Below are 19,544 nucleotides of genomic sequence, written 5' to 3'. Positions count from 1 at the left end.
ACTCACAAGCTCCACCTGCGCATGTGAATATACACCACTAATTTGCGGTTGAGTTTCCTACGAACCAAATGCAACTGGCAAGCGAAAGGGCAGTCCACCATTTTTTTCCTTTGACTCTAATATAATATCGGACTTCGGATACGAAGAACAATTTACGATTAAGAAGTAAAATTTGACGTATAGGACTGCCACTTACTTCATGTACCAAATCTGAATAATTCCTGATAACATATTTCCGTGTACTGAAATATTCGCTTAAGAGTTCATTGTGAAAATTCGATAATCACTGTAACTGTCGTAACGCATTAAATGACGATGATGGCTCGTCACTATTAGCACAGATCCGTCACTTTCTCTTCGACGTAGACGACAACTCGCAGTAGCGACGACCTCAGAAGACAATGAAAGCGATTTACTTTGAAGCGTCACAGCTGATCAGTGCAAGTAATACGTGGAGACTGGTCAGAGTAAGCAGAACCTCAACCGTAGATTTTTGCAGTAGATAATTAACCAATTACCGCCACAGGATCGCGAAATACTGACCGACCGCCGTGTCATCCTCTGAAGGTGCCGCTCGAATCAAAGGCATTGCTGCCAGAAGGAGAAGACGTGACAGTCGACCAGATGTCCGCTGCATCGTGAATCAAGGGAGAAGGGAAGCACGTCGAACAGCGGGTGCAACCGCAACCACGTATAACGGTATAGCAAGGCTGGAAAGCTCACGCTACACAGTGGACGGCGACTGCGTGGGGATGGTCTCTTTGCCCGCCGACCAGTACGTTGTGTTCCGTTGACACCATATCATCAGTTATTTTACGGCCCAAATATCAGAACTAGCTGCTTCTAGTGTCTCATTTCCTAATTTAATACCCTCACCGTCATCTGATTTAACTCTACGTACAGATGTGTCACGAACATCTTGAGACAAAAATTTCCCTGGCGTGTTAATTTTCACAATTTTTTTCTTTTTCTTCAATTAATATCATAAATATATAGGTGACGTTAAATGAAGAAAAAGAAAAAATGTATAAAACAAAACACGCCAGGGACATTTTCGACCCATATCATCTACTAGACACTATCCGTATAAGAAACTCGTCACATTCTGTAACATTAAATGCGAACATTTTAGGTTAGGCTTTACCGTGACTGTTAATGACATTAAATGAAACAACAAGTCTACTGTTACCAGTCACTGTTTATTTATCTCCATGACGCGTTTCAAAGGTTTAAACCTCCATCATCAGGTGGATTTACATTTGTTGGTATGACTGTGCGTGTGTTTTGTTACGATTATTTGGAGGAACTTCTGGCACTGTCTAGTGGAGTTTTGTTTCTCCACTGACCTCGTATCTGGTGCTACTCTTATCGACCACAGACACGAAATCTTTATTGATTCACGATGCAGCGGACATCTGGTCGACTGTCACGTCTTCTCCTTCTGGTCTAAAACATTTCAGGTGGTATGATGGCATGCAGATATGTTTCACCCTGTCATTGACGCCCTGCATGAATGGAAAGTGTGAAATCTTGCTTATCCTCAATATTTTTGTTCACTTTGTCCTGAGTATGTACAGGGTGGACCATTTTAATCCACAATGGGGTAGAGATGAGATACAAGAAAATGTTTTAGATAAAAGCTGTTGACAGCAATGAGGGTCACGCATTGCTGCTAATGGTCGTGACCTTGAACATGATTTTCAAAGCGATCTGGAGGTTGAAATTATCTTTTTAAAAATGGAAATCCTAATATTTGATTTAAGATTTGAAAAGAGCGGCAAATTATACGTATACAACGATACACTATTGTAGGTCATGGCAAGGTTCAGTGCAGGTCAGATATGTAAATATGTTTTTAGTTCTAGTAGGGATTATTTCGCAATAGAGGTTTTATAAAGCAAAATACAAAGTTAGGTACAAACTTGAAGGGGCATCCCGAGGAATGAGAGGCGAGGAGATTCATTCAACAACTTGTAAATCAATTATCTACGTTTTATTTATGTTTGTCTTTCAAATGTCGAAAGTACATTTGTACGTTGTGATGTATTTATTTTTGCCAATAAACACGTTAATTAGAACTTAAGTTCAAATCTCTGAGCCGGACGGCATGGCCGAGCGGTTCTAGGCGCTTTAGTCTGGAACCGCACTGCTGCAACAGATGGTAAGTCCCATAGTACTCAGAGCCATTTGAACCATTTATCCCGAGTTATTCCCAATTATGGATTAAAGTGGTCAACCCTGCATTTTGCGGAACGGAGTAGACCTACGTCTTTGTTAGTCTTCGATGGCGTACTTGAGGATGACTGGCAGGTGCTCAGTTGAATTATCGTACAATGTATTGAACGACGACCAGGTGTAGGCCCGAGATTTGTTTGAACATTCAAAATTTTAAAATTCCTGCCCCTGTGTAGTCATTGCATTGTAAATTAGGCTTTCACTGTAACCATTCCACCTGACGGCGTTAGCTTGCAGCTTCTGAAATATGTTGGCATAAAAAACATCAGCAGTAAAATATAGAAGCTCCATAATGGAATGAACAAAAATGGTGAGCGGTAGTGAGTCAGACTGCACGAATGAAACAGTGAAGAAAATAAACGCGAGGTCGGACTGGCAGGGTTTCCGCAGTTCTGTTGCCAGAAGCTAGCGAGAGCCGCCCAAGTTGGAGCGCGGAATGCGAGACGTTATATCCCAAATATCCGAGGCGCTGAAAGCTGGCGCGGGACCCGTGTGGGATGGGAGCTGTGCGGCAGGTGGCACGCCGCGACTTGGAAACTCTGCCTAGCGGCGGCGGCGGCGGCGGCGCTGAGTCAGCGACAGTGGGGCGGCGGCCTCTCTTTTAAATTAAACTTTAAAAATACGGCCGAGTGGCGAGAGGAACGAGGAAGCGTTGAGCATCGTCCCGCTCTGCACGGTGGCGCGCCGCGTGGAGGACCTTGGCCGTGTCTGTGGGGTGGCGGGAGGTAGGAGTGAGGGGGGGGGGGCAGAGAGGAGAGGGGTGGAGGGGTAGAGAGGCCGCGTGAGTCACAGCGGGCTGGAGCGACGCCAGGCGCCGCGTACACAACACGGCCGCCGCAGGGCGCTCGACCTCCGCCAAGGACGCCGCAGCCCACATGGCAGGCAGGCCCCATTGTGTGCGTCTCCGTGGCAACCGTAACAACTCGCAACGGCGGTACCGTCTCTCCCAGCAACCCCATCAGTGTAGCTTGTAAGCTGAAAGTGTTGGGAATGCTGTAACTGGATGTTACCACTAATTCAGCCAAAACGTGCTCTCACTGTTGGTTAGTAAAAGCGAACTAACTGCTCGCTATTATCAGTTCAACAATTGATGGGATGACAGTAGATCAGAAATGTGGCAACTCAATAATATGTTATAAGCTGTTCCTTATCTATATAAACGATTTGGGAGACAATCTGAGCAGCCTGCTTCGGTTGTTTGCAGATGACGCTGTCGTTTATTGACTAATAAAGTCATCAGAAGGTCAGAAAAAACTGCAAAACGATTTAGAAAAAATATCTGAATGGTGCGAAAAGTGGCAGTTGACCCTAAACAACGAAAAGTGTGGGATCATCTACATGAGTGCTAAAAGGAACTCGTTAAACTTCGGAAACACGATAGATGAGTCTAATCTAAAAGCCGTAAATTCAACTAAATACCTCAGTATAATATATACTAAGATGGTATCTGTTCTTTCGGACATATCCGAAAGAACAGATACCATCTTAGTACATATATAGTTAAGGTTCACTGACCACTTGACCATCTTCTTCTGTGCGGATGCACAAAAAGTGCCCGAACTCTTACGGGAATCGGCAACGCGCCGCGAGTAATGAGTATAATGGGCGGGGGCACTACGAATGTAGTGCGGGACAATACGTTGAGAATGTGGGTTTCGCGGGAGGCGTGCCAGAGATAAATCCCTGCAGTCGCGCTATCCTCTGTGTCCTCGGTGGCTCAGATGGATAGAGCAGCTGATCCCGGGTTCGGGTCCCGGTCAGGGTATACATTTTCATCTGTTCCCGGTGACGTGTGTCAACGCCTGTAAGCAGCTAAGGGTGTTCATTTCATTGTTAATTTCAATAATATCTTATAGGCCCTTTGATGTTCGTTATCTCTATAAACGATTTGGGAGACAATCTGAGCAGCCGTCTTCGGTTGTTTGCAGATGACGCTGACGTTTATCGACTAATAAAGTCATCAGAATATCAAAACAAACTGCAAAACGATTTAGAAAAAAATATCTGAATGGTACAAAAAGTGGCAGTTGACCCTAAATAACGAAAAGGGTGAGGTCATCCACATGAGTGCTAAAAGGAACTCGTTAAACTTCGGCTACACGATGAACCAGTCCAATCTAAAAGCCGTAAATTCAACTAAATACCTGGGTATTACAATTGCGAACAACTTAAATTGGAAAGAACACATAGAAATATTACTTTTGAATGCATTATGGGAACAGCAGTGATCAATAAAATTGTAAATAATTACTATTAAAAACAGTCTTGATCACAATTTATTTTATAAGGTGACCGGTCCTCACCATGGCAACCACTAGTTCAACTATCGACTCTACAACAACTTCAGTGGAAAAAGCTTGCTCCTTCATCTTTGTAACGGCGTCTAACTTCACCATAGCAACCAGTGGTTTCAAATGGTTCACTGACAGGCCACGAGAGGGCAACCCATGTACTGCCAAACTGAAGTTCATTTTCCTACATTTTTAAATATTTTTAACGCTTTTTAATTGACAATAGCTGTTAAATAAGCAAAGTTTAATGTATATTTATTTCTAATTCTTGACAATGTTCTTTTAACTAAGAAATTTTAAATTGTAATTCGACTTATAACTCATTGGTTAATAATGACATCATGCAGTCAGAAGTGGGTGGAGCCTCCATTATATAAAGTAAGACGTGCACTGGTTTCTCCAGTTGTGATTCTCCAACAGAAAGGGGTTTCCACTCAATGGTAATTCAACGTTTTATAGCCATATAACTCTATGTATTTTCATTAATGCATGTAGTCCTCTAATTAATGCTTTGTATACATCTTGTAGGTCTGAAGATGACCACAGCAGTGGTCGAAACCGGTCACCTTATAAAATAAATTGTGATCAAGACTGTTTTTAATAGTAATTATTTACATAGAAATATGTTGTGGGGAAGGCTAGCCAAAGGCTGCGTTTTATTGGCAGGACACGTAGAAAATGTAACAGACCTACTAAGGAGACTGCCTACACTAGGCTTGTCCGTCATCTTTTAGAATACTGCTCCGCGGTGTGGGATTCTTACCAGACAGGACTGACGGTGTACATCGAAAAAGTTCAAAGAAGGGCAGCACGTTTTGTATTACTGCGAAATATGGGGGAGAGCGTCACAGAAATGATACAGGATTTGGGCTGGAAATCATTAAAAGAAAGGGGTTTTTCGTTGCGACGGAATCTTCTCACGGCCGTCCGGGATGGCCGAGCTGTTCTAGGCGCTACAGTCTGGAACCGAGCGACCACTACGGTCGCAGGTTCGAATCCTGCCTCTAGCATGGATGTGAGTGGTGTCCTTAGGTTAGTTAGGTTTAAGTAGTTCTAAGTTCTAGGGGACTGATGGTCTTAGAAGTTAAGTCCCATAGTGCTCAGAGCTATTTGAACCATTTGAATCTTCTCACGAAATTCCAAATCAGCAACTTTCTCCTCCGAAGGCGAAAATATTTTACTGACACCGGCCTACATAGGGAGGAACGATCACCACGATAAAATAAGGGAAATCAGAGCTCGTACGGAAAGATATAGGTGTTCCTTCTTTTCGTGGGCAATACGAGATTGGAAAAATAGAGAATTGTGAAGGTGGTTCGATGAACCCTCTGCCAGGCACTTAAATGTGATTTTCAGAGTATCCCTGTAGATGTAGAATAAGAAAGAACCAGTAAAATTCATTAAGACATAAAATACAATATGGTGCTGGATGTCCTACACCTAACACAAGGTCCAGTGTCTATGTCCGACTTCAACGTGTAATGACGAGTCACAGAGGACAGGTGTCAACACTAACAGCGGAAGGTTTACAAAGCAGTGCTGGCATTGTCGTAATGCGGAAACGGAGCGATCGATTTATCTGATCTCTGTATGTCCATCTTTTTAAAAATGGTTGCGGGACTCGACTGTTCGACAGCGGATGTGAAATTAAATACCTTTCAGCCGTCAGTTTTCCATCTTCTTTTATTTGGCAACCAGTTTCAGCGTTTTACTACGCCATCTTCAGGTCCCTGACCACCGTGTAGGAAGAATCTACCTCGGTTGTGTTCAAAACAGGGGCCAGCAATACTGGTATTAACAGATATTTGCTACAGTGATCGCTTCAACTATCACCTGCCGATTGCACTGGCAATGTGATCGCGGCTACTCGTCACCACCGATTTCTTCCAAATTTATGGCATGTGCAGGACTTGACCAGAAATGTGAGAGAACTCAGAACTCCAGATGGCCAAGCGCCTAGAAAAAAATGTATTTCTAGCGCGAGTCGTTTATATTTGCCATATTATTAGCCATTTATATTAGCGCAGTTTCCAGGGAATGGCTGGCGCTGCGAAGAGAGTGCATTCGGTAATACGAAAGTCATAGGGTCGACTCCATATGTCAAAGCTTTTCTTACTTTCTAGTTTTCTTATTTATACTGTAAATAAACTGGATTAACTCTCAATACATTGTCTTTATTTACATTGTCATAAAAGGCCTGAAAAGGAGAGGCGTAAAAATGGCAATGCAAATAATTTCCGGGAACCTATTATACTTACAGCGTCAATGAGGAATTTGCAAATAACTTTCCAATAATGAATTGCAATTAAAGCATAATGTACTTCTGTTGGATTTATTTTGACCTTCGTGTAGCCCTCAGCGGCTGCACATGAACTGTGAGTTGTCATGTTTTTACAATGAATTTCACCCCAGTATGCGTCAGCTATAAAATAACATAGGAATCTAATTTTTGCAAAGTTCTTGTGTACACCTTACAATCCCTTCCTGGAAATGTATTTCCAGTCTCAATTTTTCCTTTGCCTTTTCTTTCCATATATTTTATGATAATGTTACTAATACAATACCGAGCATTATTTCGATTTATTTACAGCACGTAAGGCCACGATTTCGGCTCGTGGGTGGTGCCAAAAGTGCCTAGTCTCGCTGCACGTTACTTCCACCGCCACGCCATGTTTTCTGAGCGCAACGAGGGGGAAGAGGGGAAAACTGCAAACGCACCATATTTAAATGGCAATGCAGTCGCACTGCATACGACTTGGTTTTATATTATTTTACATTTTTCAACAGCATGGATCACATAAGAAAACAAATTTTAGTAACATTGGTCACATTTTATTATTCTTGGCGCGCAGAAGACATAGCATAATTTTTGTCTTGTGCAGACTGTCGGCACACGGACAGACACAGAAAATTTCACAGAATTTCACACCCAAATTGTCACGTAATCGCGACTTATTTAGTTTTGTAATCAACAAAAGGACATTCACACCAATATATCAATCGAAATACTGTAGCAGTTTTGCAAAAATGGACTTACACACCAATGTATCGATCGAAATAGTGTATCAGTTTTGTATAAAAGAACTTTCACACCAATATATCGATCGAAATACTGTAGCAGTTTTGTAACCTCATTATAGAGACTTGTAAACCTATCCGAGGCAAGAAATGTAGATTACCCTGCACAGTTTTAGCGTAAAAAGATTTGTCAATAAATTTGGATTTACCTTACAGGCCACCAGTTAAATGTGCACATGCAAAGGGGCGCTTTCAACAGAAACGGCAAACGGTCTCGGAAACAGGTGTAAGATTGACAGTGTCCTCAAAAGCTTGTAATTCAATCCTTGTAATTCTTTCAAGACCACAATGAATTTCTCAAACCTCAGGTTCTCTTTAACGCCGGTGAACTTAGAAAACTGGACTGTCTTTGTCAGAATGTATTCTTTCTAAAACACGGTTTTCTTTTTAAATACACCCCCATCAAATGAGAAAGAAGTTACTTCGAAATGTCTTACTGTGGTTAGTGTGCAGTGAAGTCTACTTCAAATGCGAAGTCTGCATTACATTCCGAATGCTCTAATTTACATTCCTGCACTCTTGTTTCCTTCATAAATTCAACAATAGCTGGTTTTAAATCGCAAAAGCATTCCAGGCATGCTCCTTAACATGACCAACTTACTTTGCAGTAATGTATGAAGTCTTCATGATCTTCATTTCAGTTCCACTGAAAACTGTTGCAAATGACTGTGTGCGATGTCAGTACTTTTACTATTGCTACCACCAATTCCTTCAAGTGCCCCATGACTGCAAAAGCACAGAGTTCTTCTTGATGTACAGAACAGTGAATTCCGTCTGTCAATTATGTTTTGCTCTTTCGTTGTCAGCTAAATCTCTAAATTCTTCCCGCTCGGTATTGTAATGTCGTTTCAACGCAAATATGCAATATCTGTCGCTTATGCCAGTTGGGAATTCTCATTCCTCTCTTTTATCATTCCGACTCTCTTAAAGGGGTGTGACAATAGATAGCTAGAATGCCTCTTTTTGTGCATACAGCCACTGGACCTGTGAACGTCCTTCATGCCAAGAACGAATAGCGAAGAGGTAAACAGCGGTGACACCAAGATTCTGCAGGACTCAGAGTATAGTGCCGACCAAAAAATGCAACACCTCAATGCTAAATGAGATGTCGGATGTGGTATCGATAGCAACAATGCCATGGCGTATTACAGTTCTTAGGCTGGCACTAGGACAGACACCGACGACAGCGCCCTCTAGTCGGTGCTGTGGAGCTCTACGAGCTCCGCTCCAAATTCTGCCCATTTTCATCGAGAGCAGACGGCCTGGAACATCGCTTAAACTGAAGTGTGTGTTGACTTGCTATTGAGACCTTCTACTACTCACGACGGGATGTACGAAAAGTTATGTAACCATTTATTAACTTGTTTTTCCTATAGTAAACATCTAATATCTTAATCGCAGTACGGAAGTGCTTGTCCCCTCCTGCTCCTATTCGCTTTCTTCATTCGGCCTACCCTTCAGTTTGCAGGAGCAGATCCACGCGCCGCCTTCCAGGCGGGATAAAAAAATCGGTTGTTCCGGGTACTTCTGAGATGGACCGAGCAAAGCCGATTGACAAGCCGGGTATTGGCGCACACGCGACCCTCACGGCCTGCACGCAAGAAGTTTATAGCATCCCGTGGCCAGGTCTGATCTACAGTATAAGTAAAGTAAAAACTGAAACTAAAAGAAATGTACCACGCATATACTTGATACGACGACCCTCAGATTACCGTTCTGTGCTCTTTCTGCTGCACCAGCTGCCGCCTGGAAACTACGGTAGCACATAAATGGCTCATGTCTGTCCTGACCCACGCTAAAAATTCCATTTTTTCTAAATGCTTGGACTTCTGGAGCTCCCACTTCTGCCTCTTTCATTTCTGGCCCAGCCCTGCACAAACCATAAATATGGAAAAAATCGGTTATGACAAGAAGGCACACAACCTTGTGAGCTGGCTGCAGGCACTAGACTGTGCTCTACTGCCAGCAGGATCAATACTGTCTTGTCTCTCGAGCGTCTGCGGCTTCTTGTGTTTTGTGTCTGTCAGCAGAAGTATTTTCATCCCTGCCAGGACAATGCGGAAGCAGTGTAGTCCATGGTTGTTTGCGCTCCCTTTGGCCGTTGGGAGCACTATAGGCGGACGAATACGTCCCACGGATGGAAGTGACTTGGAAACAGAAAGTGGTCCGAATTTGTGAGCGCCATCTGGCGGCTGCTCCTCCCAAATGAGAGGCACCAGGCGCGTGGTTTTGCCTGTTTGGAGGCGGCCTCTCTTGGTATTTGTTGTGTACCCTTACGCCCAGTGTGCAACAGAAAGGATGCAAGGTTACTCTGTCTGTGTCGCAATGTAAAGTCAACCTGGGTTCGGTGTGGGGCGGCGGTGAGGTGAGTGGACTGCTATAGCCTGTTGAGTGGTTGTGTACGACTGAGGCTATGGCGGGGACGAAGCCTCTCCGTCGTTTCTAGGTCCCCAGTTCAATACAATACAGTACAATGTGAAGTAAAACTTTTTTTATCATTTAGTGTGCAATTGCACAGGCATTAATACGATGAGGAAATGCATTGGTTTGTTTCCTGTAACATTAGCTGTAGGATACGGCATAAAAGAATTTTACTTCGAGAAAGCCTTTGCATGTCTTTCCAAATATCTACCTCCCTTGTGTTAGCATAAACTATATATATATACACTCCTGGAAATTGAAATAAGAACACCGTGAATTCATTGTCCCAGGAAGGGGAAACTTTATTGACACATTCCTGGGGTCAGATACATCACATGATCACACTGACAGAACCACAGGCACATAGACACAGGCAACAGAGCATGCACAATGTCGGCACTAGTACAGTGTATATCCACCTTTCGCAGCAATGCAGGCTGCTATTCTCCCATGGAGACGATCGTAGAGATGCTGGATGTAGTCCTGTGGAACGGCTTGCCATGCCTTGTCCACCTGGCGCCTCAGTTGGACCAGCGTTCGTGCTGGACGTGCAGACCGCGTGAGACGACGCTTCATCCAGTCCCAAACATGCTCAATGGGGGACAGATCCGGAGATCTTGCTGGCCAGGGTAGTTGACTTACACCTTCTAGAGCACGTTGGGTGGCACGGGATACATGCGGACGTGCATTGTCCTGTTGGAACAGCAAGTTCCCTTGCCGGTCTAGGAATGGTAGAACGATGGGTTCGATGACGGTTTGGATGTACCGTGCACTATTCAGTGTCCCCTCGACGATCACCAGTGGTGTACGGCCAGTGTAGGAGATCGCTCCCCACACCATGATGCCGGGTGTTGGCCCTGTGTGCCTCGGTCGTATACAGTCCTGATTGTGGCGCTCACCTGCACGGCGCCAAACACGCATACGACCATCATTGGCACCAAGGCAGAAGCGACTCTCATCGCTGAAGACGACACGTCTCCATTCGTGACTCCATTCACGCCTGTCGCGACACCACTGGAGGCGGGCTGCACGATGTTGGGGCGTGAGTGGAAGACGGACTAACGGTGTGCGGGACCGTAGCCCAGCTTCATGGAGACGGTTGCGAATGGTCCTCGCCGATACCCCAGGAGCAACAGTGTCCCTAATTTGCTGGGAAGTGGCGGTGCGGTCCCCTACGGCACTGCGTAGGATCCTACGGTCTTGGCGTGCATCCGTGCGTCGCTGCGGTCCGGTCCCAGGTCGACGGGCACGTGCACCTTTCGCCGACCACTGGCGACAACATCGACGTACTGTGGAGACCTCACGCCCCACGTGTTGAGCAATTCGGCGGTACGTCCACCCGGCCTCCCGCATGCCCACTATACGCCCTCGCTCAAAGTCCGTCAACTGCACATACGGTTCACGTCCACGCTGTCGCGGCATGCTACTAGTGTTAAAGACTGCGATGGAGCTCCGTATGCCACGGCAAACTGGCTGACACTGACGGCGGCGGTGCACAAATGCTGCGCAGCTAGCGCCATTCGACGGCCAACACCGCGGTTCCTGGTGTGTCCGCTGTGCCGTGCGTGTGATCATTGCTTGTACAGCCCTCTCGCAGTGTCCGGAGCAAGTATGGTGGGTCTGACACACCGGTGTCAATGTGTTCTTTTTTTCATTTCCAGGAGTGCATAGCCTCTGCGCATGTTCTCAACATCAAACCTGACTAGTCACGTGATTTTGCGACGATGCTGCTTGTCTGAATTTTGCGGTGATTGCGAAATTTGAATATTACACGTATTTCCCTTTGTTTATATACTTTTCTACACGTTTGAGTGTTAGTAACAGTTACGATGCTGTGTTGTCTTGCTACAGATATAAACGGAAGTGTGCGAAAGGATGACCAGTTACGTACATTTCATAGGTATATAAAACAAATGTAAAATTGTAAATGTCACGTTGATACGGGGTACTTCATATGTTGGAAAAATATCAAGACACGGTATTAAAAAGTCTTGTACAGTAGAGCTAATTTCTGTGAATCTTTGGCCATGTGCTTACGAGACAGGTGGTGGATAAATTTGCAAGTGTGTTCGACTAAACTGCCAGCCAATGTATACATATTCGTGCTTTGTTTGTATGCAGATAAAAGCTGTACGTGACAGTCTGACTGATTTCCTCCGGTTTCTGGAAGTTCTCAGACCGTTTTGTATCTCTGAGTACTTCTGTATGACACAGTTTCCTACATTATGTGATTTTTGTATTCTATTTTCCCGAAAGATGAACAAAGAGTCGAAAATCGACATTAATAATGGACAAACAACTGCTGTGATTAGCTTGTTTACTGTAAGAAATTCATAGTTCCAAATCTGTAATTTTTTCATGACTTTTCGGCACTCTACACAATGTCATTGTGACGTAATTACTTGGAACAGAGATTGGACAATATGAATAAGCGTACTAGAAAATGTAAAAAAATATTGTTGTATGTCACATTTTCCTGTAACGAAAAAAAAAATGTGAATAAAGTGCAATCTGAGCTATGACACTGTTGGTAAGAAACACAATTCTCTTGGGCTCATCACATCCTTAAGCTAACTTCGGTTCCTGGTACCAAATTGTTAAGGTGTCTAAAAAACGTATAAAGTTTCACGGTATTTCTGAAAGTGGTCTGTGTCAGCGAAGTAATATCACTCAAAATACGCTAAGCGCTCTACCGGCTGAACTGCGCCGTCCCAAAATCACGTGACTTGAGTTGCAGTAGGCGTTGCGGACAAAATCCTTGCTGTGTGTATCCGAGTGCTCATTCCATAGATATTTATACTCTACGATTACATGTCCCATTTGCACTGAGAACGCAGTACACGTGAGCTGCTAGTTGTCTTCAGTGCTCAGACAGAAATGCATTGGGTTTCTGAGAAAGTTCACCAAGCTACTGTCTTCTATAAATGTCTCCTGTGCAGAAAACAGCACATGGATCATAGTTCCATTGACTTGAGGCTGTCATGAATTCTTAGCGCAGGACTTATACTCTTTAAATGACTGAGTCTTTTACTTTTTGGGCTGCCACTCGTATTTGTTCTTGCAGAAGACGAGAAACTGTGAATTAAAATCCTTATACACCGTCTATTTAACAACTCACACGTCATTTATAACTTCACAAGTTCTCCCTCCGAACGTCGGGTAAATGATCACACATCCGCTTTTTCGTTTAACTTTTTTCTCAGTTTTCCTTGTTATTAAGACTACAGAAATAAATACGTGATAGCGTGCTACTTAGAAATGCCTATATTTAAGTGTCAAAGAAATTTAACGCAAACTTTTTTATAATATTAAAGATAGAAAACAGCAGCCAGTCATACTGACCGACTACAATTCTGTCGGTCTTTCGCACGTAAGGGAAACCGGGCATACCATTTGATACTAGTACCTCACACTGCTTATTAAGTCATCGTCTTCATGCTAGAATCTTCACTATTCCAAGAAGAGAACCTTCGAGCTGGACATAATGGCTGCTGAAGACAGAAATATTACTGGAATATGAATCTTATCCTAAACTCTAATACATATTTCATGTTTTACTGGGAAATCTTGATCATTTTGAGCTCCACGGCTGATTGATACTAATATTAATGATTATTTAGGATAATCATAACTGTATTTACACATATTTATTATGTCACAACCGGTTTCGTTCGTTAGATCCTCACCAGGCTGCCGAATTCTGTCAACATCGCGATGTAAGAGGCCTATTAGCGTTATGTAAAGGTACTGGAAAAATCTGGAAAAGGGTGATCATATAAACATTCTGTCAACCGTCTCACAGAAGCCTGGCGAACAGTAACTACATGCGAGACGTCACCTGTGTTTTCTAAACTCTAGACTAGGCTGGTGTACAAAGCAAACCGTTGGCTGTATTGAAAAATAAATCATGGTAGTCAACGGCGGAAAGGCGACGTCCTTCAAAAAATTAATTTTGCATATAGGATTTGTTTTTTAAATATTTTTAATTCGGAATAAGAATGCTCCGCTTTCGCGACAACTGTAAAAAAAATGGTTCAAATGGCTCTCAGCACTATGGGACTTAACATCTTAGGTCATCAGTCCCCTAGAACTTAAAATTACTTAAACCTAACTAACCTAAGGACATCACACACATCCATGCCCGAGGCAGGATTCGAACCTGCGACCGTAGCAGTCCCGCGGTTCCGGACTGCACCGCCTAGAACCGCACGGCCACCGCGACCGGCGACAACTGTAAGTTCAGTTAGATAGATTACATGAATTGTGCAAATGTCAGGGTAGCTCGATATCAGCTCTGTTAGTTTTTGTTATCGCTGGTAGCTTCCGTGATTATGCGGTGATTGTTTTGCACAGGTCTGCTAGAGTAAGCAAAACATATCGCAGCCTGATGCAGTTTTCAACAATAGAGGGATCCCTGCTACAGCCCATACCGTTGCTTAGCAACAGTCTATGACGAGATGATCAGTGATCAGCACGAATGTGTCCGTCCCTAGTCAGCGAAATCTCAAGAAAACCGCGAAACCAATGAGAGCGGGGTGCAACTATTGAAGTCAGAAGGTAAGCCAGCAAAAAAAATCTGAGTTCTCCCAATCCAAAGTATAAAAATACCTTTTTATGGACGCACAGCGTAAATAGTAACATGCTTATTTGCGTAATTAAACTGCAGATTTTAGTAATCTGATTTTTCAAACAAACATCAGAACTGTTTTCATGGTTTGTTCGAAGCTGTTTCTCTTGCAGAAGCATGCATTATATAAATCTGGTAGTTGCAGGGAAATCGGGCTACCACAGATTATTAATTCTCCTAAAAAGTTTCTTGCCATGTACGCTTCTGTATGTGCTTGTACAGATGATGTTCGACTATCACCATGGTATCTTGAAACACAGGTTCTCTACACACATATCGGGTCAATTCTAGTGTCTGATTTTAGCCGTCTACTTTGATCAGTGACGTTCTCTGTAACTTAATGAAATTTTGATGCGAAGTATGTAAGTGGCCTGTTACTACGTGTTACCTTTGGTTGTCTTAGTAATTGATGTAAAATGTCATGTTTCTTACGAATATGTTGCGATTTCCGAGAGTGTAGTTAAGCAGGAATCCAGACGACAGCTTAAATTGTTCCACTCGGAACGGTTAGCAGTCGTATTTATAATCTAAGTTCTCAAAAATATATGGCAACTTTTTTCCGAATATGGTATGATTTCCAAGGGTGAGTTAAGGCATGAACCTAAGAGGATAGGAATGTACGTCAATTATAGTTCTCCAACCACGGATCGTTATTTGTGGTGACTTTTCAATAAGTGTGTATTCGTTTTACTTCCAGGATTTATTTTGTTGGTTCTTGTCTCTGAGTTATATAGTTCACGTCTAGTTGTCGATTCCAATGTTTGTCATTTTCCGCGTTTTTGCATTGACGTAGAGAGCGATACGAAATTATTAAATAATTCACAGTCAGTAAAAATCACGAAAATGACGTAATGCGGAATCCGTAATTAGACTGATGCCATGCATGATTATTCTCAAAGAATGCACAATACAAATCTGCTCGGTGGTACAGAAAGTAACGCCGAAAACAGAAATCTTTTAACAAATCAATGCACAGACCTACCGACAAAATGCGAAAATAATGAATCGGCAACTAGAAGTTACGTATACACTTCAACTCTACTTATCGATTCGAAGATTTAATATTTATCTCAGTAGTCCAGAAAGTGACAAAGAAACAGAAATCACATCATAAAGAATTTCATACACCTGCTGCAAAAACGCTGAAAACATTTGTTATTCCTCAGAGTTGTGCAGAGATCAAAAGCAAAAGTGAAAGTACTTCAACAAACCAGAGCACGCACCGACTGTGCCCTCTTTTAGATTTTTTATATCTGGTAAAACTCTAACCGTCGATTCCACGTTCCTTTGTAATGTCATTTTCATTAGACGTGAGTTTCTAATTTCGTAAAATGGCTCTGAGCACTATGGGACTTAACATCTGAGGTCATCAGCCCCCTATAACTTAGAACTACTTAAACCTAACTAACCTATGGACATCACACACATCCATGCCCGCGTGGTGGTCGCGCGGTTCCAGACTGAAGCGCCTAGAATCGCTCGGTCACACCGGCCGGCTCTAATATTGTAACTCTTTAACTACTGTATATGGTATCCCTTGCTCTACTACTGCAAAAAACGCGATAAATAACAAGCCTTGGAATCGGCAGGTAGAACTGACTTATAAAGGTCAACTAAAGTATCCGATTCCAAGATTTCCTAGTTACCGCGTTAGTACAGAAAGCAAAACCAAAAATAGAAATCATTTAACGAAGAACTGCACCCAGTCCTGCAAAACCGGTGAAAAAATTTACCTTGGATTGGATAACTAGAATTGAACTTTGTAGTAGTTACACACTCAAAGATTTATTTTCTCCTGAATTTTCGTTACCTGTGTAGTGAATTTTCTTTTAGGAATTCTGTGTTACTCTCTCTTTGTTTTTAGTTTATGGCATTCGTAAGTTTCCTTTATGTTACTATATATTTTATTTTGCGGTTGTTGTATTAGATTTTAGTTTGTTCTCGTCCCCAAAAACTCCACATTCTCGTGGTAGCCCATTATATTCAGCTCTAGCAAGTCATGTAATTCCATCCACTACGGTTTCGCCAAGAGCCCGACAAACCAGCGATATACCACTGGAAATCTCAGCGCCAGTACCACATGCCATCGATCGCTCTCATCAACCTCGCCAAACACTAACGATATACCAGCAATTCGACCAGTACTTTGAACGTCGCTGGGGGAAAAAGGAAACAGGTGACACTTGATTGTTCGACTTTACAAATGTTTCTAATTCTCCGTTTTAATTTGTTGTTATTCTTTTTTTTTTGTTTTCTTTCCTGTGTGCGCCAGGAACCCCCTTGTTCTGAAGGATCCCTGTTGCTACAGGCTAGTTTCACCCCTACCACCTACACCCACCTGTCGGTAAGGAGCAAAACAGTCACCTCGTAGCATGTGCTCCACTTCCTGTCGCACGTCATACGGCACACAGTTTAACACGTAATAGAGAAATAGTTATTGGACGATCGCATTGTGGGGATCTCGGAAACAGATCGCCTCGACTGTGAATCGGAGTGGATGTTGAAACACGCCGTGAGTAAGATTACTCAGAATAACCCTGTAAGGGAATGCAGTCCTATTGCCAGCAACTCGTCTTTCAGGAAGCTTTAAAGAGCAAGGTCTTGCTGTGTTCCTATCGAGAATGACAATTGAAACGGAACGCTTTTATGTTTTACATCCTAATGTGGCTTGAAGTAATTGTTATCAGAATGCACTAATAGTGTTTCTTGATACAAAGATTTAACTCTAACTTTAATATGAATTTACTGGCAGAATTGCGCTCATAAACTGAAAACTTTTCCACCTCTGACTATACACAACGGACAATTTCTGCTCTGTCTGTCGTGCATCTCGTAGACTCGTCCAGGTACGGTAAAAGATGTAACACTTATGCTTGTTCTTCTAATTGATTAACCTTTAAGAAGAACTTCTAATGTATAACTGTCACGCGTAACTTATTATGAGTAACCTATGTTTGTCTAACCTTCTAGATTTATACTTCAAGCTGTGTGCATTTTCGTGTGAGCTTCTCATCACACAACCTTCACCTACAACGATATAATGTCCGTGCGTAATCACTTATCTAATTTCTGTGCAGGCAATGTGCCTGTGAAATACTGTAAAATGATACAGAAGATTTGCGTGTGAGCTTCTCATCACACAACCTTCACCTACAACGATATAATGATCGTGCGTAATCACTTATCTAATTTCTGTGCAGGCAATGTGCCTGTGAAATACTGTAAAATGATACAGAAGATTCTAATGTTCTGAATCCAACAGAAAATGTAACATAACATCTATAACTGAAACCTTCAAGACTGACGTATAAATTATTCCTGTGCAGATACTGGCAAAAATGTGAATTCACAGAGAAATGAAAAAAGTTCACTGTTCTCCAAACACGACTAACTACGTTTTTGTCATGGTCCTGATACTAATTCTTACTAACGCAACGAAGATCCCCTTTGGTCTGCAATAGTACTAATAATGAATCACTCTCCTGTATTTTGACCAGAAATTTAATGACGTTGCTTCTGCAATGCTCCTTGAAAAATCACATGACAGTCCAGTGCGTAAAATGATGATCATCGCAAAAAATAATAATAAATAACAATAACGGAAATGTGGCATTTTAGAGTAAAGAGAATCAAAACCTGTTTCAGTAAAATGTTATAGCTCAGAAAACACCAAGTTAAAATTTTCAGTTACATTCAAATGAAGGCTGCGAGCCTCTTTCAGATATTGTCGGTAACAACCACATAACAGAAAGCCGTACTTTCGCATTAAACAGTTTTAACTACTAGCAATCTCTAAATTAGGTGCAATGAAGAGGGCGAAGAGTGATGAAACGATTTCCCGACAACATGCATGATAATTGTGAAATAACTATCCCGACACTGTTACGTTAACCATGAACTGAATTTCTACATTACGTCTCGCTACATGGAAAATATTCCCTATGCGTGTTACCCAAATATCCGCGATTGAAGGAAATGCAAATGCATTGGCACGTTTTATCTCATTCACCATACCCCAACATCGAGAAACAGCGTCCCGAAAATAAGTTTCCATACCACTACTGCCAACATAACAAGGTGATAAACAACTGACTGCACGGAAAGAAGCAAGATGGCGACGTCTACCCGTAACAGCATTAATTCTGGTTCCCAATTTGGAAATTTGTGATAAGGCTTATAGGACCAAACTGCTGAGGTCATCTGTCCCTAGGCTTACACATTACTTAATCTAACTTAAACTAATTTACGATAAGGATAACACGCACACCCATGCCCGAGGGTGGACTCGAACCTCCGACGTGGGGAGCTGGGCGGACCGTGATGACGCGACTAAACCGCGCGGCTACCCCGCGCGGCCAGGAACACAACTCCCTGTGGCAAAGATAATAAAAACTACTGCCACTTCTCCTTGTACAGACACCTTACCGCTCACGTTGTGCGCAGCGTTATTTGTCGCTAACCTACAAGTCTGTAGGACCATGACAGGAAAGATACGTTATCTTAAGTAGAAGAAACCTCCAAGCGATCTACTATAACTAACTATATTGTAAACCAAATTACGAAAATTAAAGGGCTTCCAAGCACTGACAATAAGCAAGGTGTATAACAGCTACGTAAACGGTCTTTTAGTGAGTTTAAAGAAGACCAAAAAGAACATGTTTTTCGTGTGAAAATGTTTCCCTCTAGGGATCTATGAAGGTTATCACAATACTGATGATCAAAGACGCTTTTCCAAGTACCGAGAGATGAATATTGTTTTAGAGTTGTAGCTGGAAATATCGTCCCTTTACATTAATGCACAACTGGTACGTGCGTGCTTCAAGCCATGATTCTCTAACATGCTCAAACCAACCAAGTGGTTCGCGAATAATGGTTCCATTCTCAGCAAAACG

The sequence above is a fragment of the Schistocerca piceifrons genome, chromosome 7 (assembly GCF_021461385.2).
Source record: "Schistocerca piceifrons isolate TAMUIC-IGC-003096 chromosome 7, iqSchPice1.1, whole genome shotgun sequence".
Taxonomy (NCBI): Eukaryota; Metazoa; Arthropoda; class Insecta; order Orthoptera; family Acrididae; genus Schistocerca; species Schistocerca piceifrons.
The sequence above is the reverse complement of the archived record's forward strand: the minus strand, read 5'-3'. Positions refer to the sequence as shown.